This window comes from Bos indicus, chromosome 7 (assembly GCF_029378745.1).
Source record: "Bos indicus isolate NIAB-ARS_2022 breed Sahiwal x Tharparkar chromosome 7, NIAB-ARS_B.indTharparkar_mat_pri_1.0, whole genome shotgun sequence".
NCBI classification, from domain to species: Eukaryota; Metazoa; Chordata; class Mammalia; order Artiodactyla; family Bovidae; genus Bos; species Bos indicus.
This window is the reverse complement of record NC_091766.1, coordinates 37447675-37457560: the sequence shown is the minus strand read 5'-3', so window position 1 is coordinate 37457560 and position 9886 is coordinate 37447675. Positions and strand designations below refer to the sequence as shown.

The window sequence follows — 9886 nt, the reverse complement described above, 5'->3', positions numbered from 1 at the left end:
GTAAGTAGCAGAGATGGGACTAGAACTTGACTTTTGCATTCTCAGTCAAATTCTCTTTCTACTGCACTGAATTCACTTTCTTGAAAGTGAAAGTGAAGTCGCTCAGTCGTGTCCGACTCTTTGCAACCCCATGGACTGTAGCCTACCAGGCTTCTCTGTCCATGAGATTTTCCAGGCAGTAATCCTGGAGTGGATTGCCATTTCCTTCTCCAGGGGATCTTCCCAACCCAGGGATCAAACCCGGGTCTCCTGCATTGTAGACAGACACCTTGCCGTCTGAGCTACCGGTAATATGAATGGTTCATATTAGGTAAATTTATAAGTTATTGTTTCTTTCTTTTTTTTTTAAAGTTATTGTTTCTTATCTCATATTCACTTAGATATTTTCTCATCCCTTCTTTTCTGTACCTTCTGCTTTAAGTTTTCTTTTGGATCTTATTCCTGATTATGTTGATTATTTAGAGAAATATCTGCCATCATTCTCTATATTATAATCAGAAGGAGAGTTGGAACATAAATGTTTTCCCTCTTAAATTCATTTGAATAACAGAATATGTTAAGTCAATTGTAACATGCAAACAGAACCCTCATGTGGTGAAACTGCTTACATGCTTAATAAGGATTCAACACCATAGTTGCAAAATTGAACATCATTGTACTCCATCTTAATGTTAATATTTGATCTTACTCATAATGGTTGTTTGTATGTAAACTTTTCATTTACTATAGAGGTCGTAGTATAGGATATTAAAGAAGACATTCGACTAAAACTTCATTTTTCTTATGAGCTCCCACGTACCCATAGCAATTTTAGACAACACATGCTGTTTTACTGGAAGAGTAACTAGAGGATATAGTCTGATCACTCTGTACCTCCCATGGTAAACCTTCTGTTTGTTTTGTGAATTTAGTGGTTAAAGATGCATGATAAAACTTGTCATCTCTGTTAGATGCTGCTAGATCAGATGTTAATAAAATGGCTGCCTAGCTTCTGTAGTTCTTCTTTTTATTTCATTAAATAATCAGTTTCCTAGATGGTCATACATCTGGTGTGTCCAGAATCTTCTTTCTCTGAAACACTCAAATCTACAACATAAGTTTTAAATTCCAAATTAAAGGGAGGAGGAGGATTATTCATAAGTGAAAATGTTCTTCAAACTTATGAAAGAAAACAGAATTTTTCGTGGAAATTTATTTTCACATTTCTGACCATTGTATGGTTTTCCTAGCAGTACAAAACAATTCCGTGCAGTCCTCTCATTTAATTGTTGAAGCAGAAAAGTACATTAAATCTTAATTAGCCGTACTACTGTTGGGGAAAAAGTTACATATTCAGTTAAGATGATTTGTTGAGAAAATACATATATGTATACATATACATTTGGATATATGTGTATTTGTATATGCACATATATGTATATATACACACATGCATATGTGTGTGTTTTGTTTGTATGTATATACTTAATATTCCTTTCCAAATACTATTCTGTTTCATACCTTGGAAAATATAAATAACAAAATATAAGGTGAAGATAAATTTAAGTTGTTAAACCACTTTTTTTTTTTTGCCTTTAACATCACAGATATTAAGAAAACTTGAGGACTTTTAATTTGGTTTAAAAAATTTTTAGCATCTATTTGTTTTTTATTTTGTTTTCTTGACCTGCTCAATTACATATTTGCTTCCTGTTATTCTCAGGGTTTTTTATTTCTCTAAAACGCTTTGATTTCCCCTCCACTGATTCTTTTCCCTCTGTTGTTTATGTACATCACTTACATGGTAGTATCTAAAAGACAAAAAGCAATTTAGACATAAAGTTGAATAACATTTTATTGTTCTTAATTCTGGAGATTGTTTACTGAGGTTATTATTTGTTGCCCAGTTATCTGCATGTCAGGTATTCAGGATGTCAGTCACCAGACACTTCACATTGAGTTCTGGTGGGCTTATGGTTGTGTATTTTGCAGAATTCATGAAGGCATTTTCTACAGATTTATCATGAATTTATGGTCATTGGAACTGTCTATACTTCCTAATCCATTTGTTCCACGGAGTAGTCTTCGAGTCAGAACAGCAGTTTCCATTTCCCTTATGGGTAAATGAACCCACACATACATTTATCATTGATCTCTAGCACTGGAAAAATGTAGAAAGTGGATGTTTGCTCTGTATTCGAAGGAGGGAGAATATTTGGGGAGAGCTTTTCTGAAAGCAGAATTGGTGGAATAAAAATTTATATTCACCCTAAGGGAGATAGACTGTCAAAAGCAAACTAACCTCTTTGGTGGATGTTTGAATCAGGGATATAGTCCAACCACAGTAGAGTATTTAGTTTGACTTTTCTTTGAGAAGCAGGGGAAACCTGTGGTTTTGGGCTGGCAGGCATGAGGACGCAATCACCCTCTCCTCTCCCTTCCTTTCCCCCAAATTATAAATAGAAGTGTGTCCAAATAACTGCAGAGATACAATCTAGCTTCTCCCTTTTCCTGTTTTAATATGCTTTTTTATTTTTTAAGAATTAAAGTTAGCAAACTTGAGAGAGAATCTAAAAGTACTTTTTCATTTTTTTTTGACTTTTAGTTGAGTTACTCGAATTAGATGCAATTATTGCATTGCCATGTCTATTGTATTATATGCAAGTCTAGAATACTTGTTCTTTTTACTCCTGTAATCTTGGAATAAACACTTCATTTTTAGCCATTACAAATAACAATAGCTGTATTTTTAATTAATGTGAATTGTATTTTATTTTAACTAATAGTTTAGATATATCTATATATCCAAGTCAATCCACTGAAATGAATAATCCTCTATATCAGGAAAGGACATCAGTAAGATTAGAGATTTCTTGACTTCCTTGATCCTTCTTATTAGTCTTTCAAGAGATTGCATAAAGATGATACAGGTGTTTTATTCATCAGGTTTTCTTCATTGATTTTTTGGAACATTGCATTATCAGAGAGAGAGGGAGGGAAATCAGTAGTTTTTCTGTATCACATTGCCCACCTTTATCATTCCCATTCTTTCTTTTGGCCATTATTTATCAGGGACCTACTGTGACCCAGACATTATACAAAGCTCTGACAATAAGTGACCATAATCATTTCAGCCATTATGGACCATTAGTAGAGAAGGTCCATAAATCAGGATTCCTGAGTCTCACTGCCTGGGTTTTACTCTTGGTTGCACCACTTCCTGGTGATGTTGGACAAGTCTCTTCATCGTTGGTTTTGATTTCCTTCTTGCTAAAATGAATATAACAGCTCTAAATGAGAAAAATGTGTGGATTAAATGAGGTAATACATGTAAAACATTTAGCACAGATGTTAGGAGAGGAAACTTATAGTTTAGTATCTCTAACCCTGTTTAAAAAAGTGATTTGACTAGCTTTATTTATTTGGTTATAATGTTTCTATTTCACTTTTAGAGCCTTTTCCCAGTGTAGTGCCCTCTGAAATATACTCTGGTCAACTTTTCTGTTTCGAAAAGCTCCTGAAAGTCTATCATGTCTTGGAAGCTTCCTCATTTAACATCTCTTGGCCAGACATTTCTATCCATGTAACACTCATGACCCTTGTCACATGCTGGCAGTGATGTACAGTTACTTCTTCCTTGACATGTTGCTTCTTTGGATTGTTCATTTGCTTATTTGAAATGTGACTCCTGGGTATCTTTTTCAGTTATTTATTATCTGTTTCTTGTTGTAAATACCTTGAAGGGAGGAAACCATAGCAGTCCGCACAGTAGACATTTAATAACTGAAATAAGTTGAAACAATTTCCATTCTCAATAGAGGAGAATATAGCTTTCTTTCACCAGGCTGTGTGGTTGAGAATAGGACTATCAGAACTGTTCTACTGTCTTAGCCTTTAGATGCAGGGGTGTACCAAGTTCAACTGAACCCTTTGTAAAATGAATTAACCTCTTTCATTCTTAAGCGTCCACAGTTTAGACTATATTTTACGGTTTCAACTGTGTACTGTTTCTCCAGTGTAGCTCATTTGTTGGATTAAGCTTTGTGAATTTCTTTTATTGTGAATAGTAATTTTCTAAATTTTTTACTTTTGTTTTGCTTTTTGATTCTGTTTTCTGTGATGTTAGCATGCTCATTTTTGACTTCTTTCCCATAGCCCCTTGCTTTCTTCCAAGTCTTACTCTGAAGCCTTTTGAAGCTCTACAATTAGATTACATTTATTGACCATCCTATCATTAAGCCATATTTTCTTTTTTCCTTTTTATTTGCAATTTATATATTATATGCTTTATTTTGACTCATTTAATAAATGATTAAGTCTCCTGCTTATAATTCTGTATGGAAAATTTCATTTTCATTTATTTTTCTTCCTTCTTGTACAAAAACTGGAGATCGAGTGTAAAACTTTCTGGATAAGTACATCCTGAGGTTTTGTATGTGTGTGAATGTATACTCAATTGCTTCAGTCTTGCCCGACTCTTTGCAACTCTGTGGACTGTAGCCCACCAAGCTTTCTGTCCACGGGGATTCTCCAGGCAAGAATACTGGAGTGGGTTGCCATGTCCTCCTCCAGGGGATCTTCCCCATCCAGGGATCAAACCTGCATCTCCTGCATTGCAGGCAGATCCTTTACTGCTGAGCCACTAGGGAAGCCCACAAGACTTTGTATACTTGGCCCTTAATATTTTCATTGCTTTTTTTTTTTTTTAAGAGCAAAAGGTTGTCACCTGATTACCAATCATATAAGATGCCTGTTTGATGTGACAAATCTGTCTGTTAAGACTGATTTTCCACTTAGTATTTCCTGGCAACACAAAACCAAGTATAGAGCACTCTGTGCCATTTTTAGTTCTTAGGATGTAGCATGCGAGACAATTCTCATTTTTAAGAGCAAAAATAGACTAGGAGAATCAAAAAGACTTATGTGTTATTTCTCCATTCATATGGTTAATATAGGCTACTGTGTGTTGGTATTATTGAATCTCAACCCAAATTTCTTATCTCCTGTTGAATTGTTATGAATTCAAATAAAAACACTAAGAGAAAAAGTTAACATTAAAAATACAGAGGCAATTGGTAGTTAGCACAGGGAGTGAAATTTTACCTTAAGTCATAGTATGCTCATTAAAACATTTAAAATTTTAACTTCCTCAAGGTACCTCTTAAAGGATTTGTAATTTTTTACTTAAAAAAAATTTCTTTTTATTGATCGATCTGTTTGTCAGTCTTTATTGTTAGCTACTCATTCATTGAAATAGTGACATATTAACTAAAAAAATAACTTCTCGGGGACTTCCCTTGTAGTCCAGTGGTTAAGAATCCACACTTCCAGTGTATTGTTCTTGATATTCATTCCAGACATTACATATATCAGTAGTTTGTTGCTTTTTTGTTGCTGAAAGTATTCCATTTTATAAATGTACCAGTTTGTTTATTCACCTGTTGAAGGATACTTGTTTTCCTTTTTGTTGTTCAGTTGCTCAGTCGTGTCCAACTCTTTGCAACTCCATGAACTATGGCATGCCAGGCTTCCCTGTCTTTCACCATCTCCTGGAGCTTGCTCAAACTTATGTCCATTGAGTTGGTGATGCCATCCAACCATGTCATCCTCTGTCATCCCCTTCTCCTCCTGCCTTCAGTCTTTTCTAGGATCTTTTCCAGTGAGTCAGCTCTTGGCATCAGGCGGCAAAATTATTGGAGCTTCAGCTTCAGCATTAGTCCTTCCAATGAATATTCAGGGTTGATTTTTCTTAGGATTGATTGGTTTGATCTCCTTGCAGTCCAGAGGATTCTCAAGAATCTTCACCAGCACTACAGTTCAAAAGCATTATTAGTTCTTTGGCACTCAGCCTTCTTTATGGTCCAGCTCTCACCTCCATACATGACCACTGGAAAAACCATAGCTTTGACTAGATGGACCTTTATCGGCAAAGTGATGTCTTTGCTTTTTAATATGCTTTCTTGGTTTGTTATGGCTTTTCTTCCAAGGAACAAGCATATTTTAATTTCATGGCTGCAGTCACCATCTGCAGTGATTTTGGGGTCCAAGAAAATAAAGTCTATCACTGTTTCCATTGTCTCCCCATCTGTTTGCCATGAAGTGATGGGACCGGATGCCATGATCTTAGTTTTTTGAATGTTGAGTTTTAAGCTAGCCTTTTCACTCTCCTCTTTCACCCTCATCAAGACTCTTTACTTCCTCTTCACTTCCTGCCATAAGGGTAGTGTCATCTGCACTAGCTGAGATTATTGATATTTCTCCCTGAAATCTTGATTCCAGCTTGTGCTTCATCCAGCCTGGCATTTCACATGATGTACTTTGCATATGAGTTAAATAAGCAGGGTGACAATACGCAGCCCTGACACACTCCTTTCCCAATTTGGAACCAGTCCGTTGTTCCATATCTGATACTAACTGTTGCTTCTTGACCTGCATACAGGTTTCTCAGGAGGCAGGTAAGGTGGTCTGGTATTCCCATCTCTTGAAGAATTTTCCACAGTTTGTTGTGATCCACACAGTCAAAAGCTTTAGTGTAGTCAATGAAGGAAAGATAGATGTTTTTCTTGAATTCCCTTGCTTTTTCTATGATCCAGTGGATGTTGGATCTCTGGTTCCTCTGCCTTTTCTTAATCCAGTGTGGATTAAGACGCTGGATTATCTGGAAGTTCTTGGTTCACGTATTTTTGAAGCCTAGCCTAGATTTTGGCAATTATAAGTAAAATGACTATCAACATTAAAAAAAAGAGAATCCACACTTCCACTGCAGGGAGCATGGGTTCGATCCCTGGTCAGGGAACTAAGATCCTGCATGCCATGAGGCACTGCCAAAAAAAAAAACAAAATAAAGAAACCTTCTAAGCACTTGATGTTATTAAGATTATAGATATATAATCTTTATATACACACACACATATGTATACACACACATATATATGTAAATACATACAGATATGCTGCTGCTGCTAAGTTGCTTCAGTCGTGTCCGATTCTGTGCGACCCATAGACGGCAGCCCACCAGGCTCCCCTGTCCCTGGGATTCTCCAGGCAAGAACAGTGGAGTGGGTTGCCATTTCCTTCTCCAATGCATGAAAGTGAAAAGTGAAAGTGAAGTTGCTCAGTCGTGTCCGACTCTTAGCGACCCCATGGACTGCAGCCTACCAGGCTCCTCTGTCCATGGGATTTTCCAGGCAAGAGTACTGGAGTGGGGTCTATGTTTATTTGTGGTATTTGTAAATTTTTTCCTCTAAGAAGAAGAATATTTATTTACAGAGTTATTGTTGACTGATTGTTGGAATGACAACAGAGGAAGATTTGAAATACATTCTAAGTATTACTATAGAAGATATACTCAGTACTTTAACAACTATCTAAAAACCACCTAATAAATGAGTGTGTATCCGATGGCAGGTATTCATACTACAGACTTATTATTAGATAGAGTTATTCATCCAAACATGTATGAATAACTATCATAATTATTGTATTCACACCCCATACCCATATCAAATCTGTCAACAAATCCTGTTACCTTACTTTCAGAATATGTGCTAAATGTAATTATTCTCACTACCACCTACTTCAAATCAGATTTCACTTTTTTTTAGAGATACCTGACACATTTTATCAAAATTGGGACCCTGTTTCCCATCTCCACATTCTTTCCCCTTATTTCATTTTATTTTTTTTAGTAGAGCTTTCCACTTTTTGATATTATATCTTTTTTAAAAAACTTATCACCTGTGATTTATTGTTTGTTTCCCATTAGAATGTAAGTACCATGAGGGTGAGGAATCTGTCTTATTAATCCAGTGGTCACTAAATGTAGAACAGTGCTTGGCACACCTTAGGTATTTAAGAAAATGAATACAGGAAGGAACAAGTGCTGTGGAGACACAGAAACTTGATGTGAGCCATCTAACAATTTTCTGCTTAGCATATTTTTTTTTAATTAGGGAGTGAGTGAATGAATGAATGAATTCAAAAATTAGGCTTTGGTAGTCCACTTCGGAAAAATTATTTGTCATTATCTACTAAAATTGAACATACATATACCATGTAACTCAGAAATTCCACTTCTAGGTATATACCCAACTGAAATGCAGATATATATTCACCAAAAGCCATGAATGACAGTGTCCATAGCAGTGCTATTCACGAGAGCGCAAATGTAGAAACTGCCCATATAAACAGTAGAATGGATAAATTGTAGTATGGTCATATAACAAAATACTATACATCGTTGAGAATATATGAAGTATAGTATTGTTAGATTGTGAATGAATTGTATAAATATAATGTTGACTGAAAGAAGTCAGAGGCAAAATAACACATATTATATAATTTTACTTATATAAAGTTCAGATCTGTTTTTATAGTGTTTATCCTTGAAAGGATGGCCCTGGAAGGGGAATGAGGAGGGACTTTTAGGGTGCTCTGGTGTTTTATATCTTAAAGATAGTACAACATGCCATTAGTGCAACATGACAGTCCTAGCCTTAAAAGAATTAACTTAATGAAGGAGCAGCTAACATTAGGCTAAGTGAAATAACTGATGTATAAACTGCTTTGAATGAGCAGAGGATGAAATAATTTCTTTTTATTTAATAGTTTCCTCAAAAACCAGGTAATTTAATGACGAAGAGGTTAAACTCTTTTTAACAGATATAGTCATAACTTATGGCAAACTAGAACATTCCTTAAGAGAGAGAAATTTTATTTCAAAAGTTACAAACTGAGTTTTTAAATGTTTTGAATCACAGCAAGTTGGAAGTGATCAATAAAAAATGTAAACACTATTACAATACAGTGTCAACACTAAGAAAAATAAAATTTTATATCAATAATATCATTGATGAACCAATGGAATGTCAGGTGACAAACATGGATGAGATAGTGTTGGCACAACCATCATATTGACAGAGATGTGAAGGTCTGCTGCTGCTGCTGCTAAGTTGCTTCAATTGTGTCTGACTCTGTGCGATCCCATAGATGGCAGCCCACCAGGCTCCACTGTCCATGGGATTCTCTAGGCAAGAGTACTGGAGTGGATTGCCATTTCCTTCTCCAAGGCATGCACACATGCTAAGTAGCTTCAGTAATGTCTGACTCTATGCGACCCTATGGATAGCAGCCCACCAGGCTCCTCTGTCCACGGGTTTTTTGAGGCAAGAATAATGGAGTGGGTTGCCATTTCCTTCTCTGATGTGAAGGTCTGATATTTGCCAAATACTTAGGCAGGGAAATTAGAACTTGTATACATTGCTGGTGTCAATGTAAATTGGTACAGTCCTCTTTGAAAAGCAGCTGTATGATGCCTAGTAAGTTTGAAGATGCACAAACCCTATGGCCCAGCAGGTTATCCTTCCAGATGTCAACCTGAGCAAATATTGTACATGTATGGTGGAACTGAGCAGAACCCTGCAGGACTCCCCAAAGTACAAAGGCTTCTGTTTGTCCCTGGCCTCTTGTTTGTAGAGAAACAGAAATCTCTCAGTCATCCCTGAGTCACAAAAGAGCAGGCTTGAGCAGTTAATGGTTGGGACAATAGAGTAATAGACTCAGTGTCTGATGCACATTCCTTAGTTGTTTTAAAGATGCTATCACCACCATCAGAGGGAAAAAGCTAACTGCACCATGACCAAACTGTAACCGGAACATAAGCTGCTCCATCGTGAGCAGTACTGAATCTATAGCTAGCACTATTTGAAGAACTGATCTTCAGAGAATGAAATTAACACAATTGCTCTTAATAATCTATATGTTTGTGGGCATCAAAATAATTATACCTTGTTTTGCCTGTATATATAAGAAGGCAACTAAAATTGTGAGCAAAGAGGCACCACAGACCTGTCTTCCACTCTAGTTATACAACATCATATGTCAGTGTGAAGAAATTATGGAAGATGGA

General features: G+C 36.2%; 1 protein-coding gene across 2 annotated transcripts in view; it reads left to right on the top strand.

Annotated features, from left to right (window-relative positions):
• The window catches only part of COMMD10 (COMM domain containing 10), a 185258-nt gene that overhangs the window by 96837 nt on the left and 78535 nt on the right, over positions 1-9886 (top strand). The gene's annotated exons all lie outside the window — the stretch shown is intronic.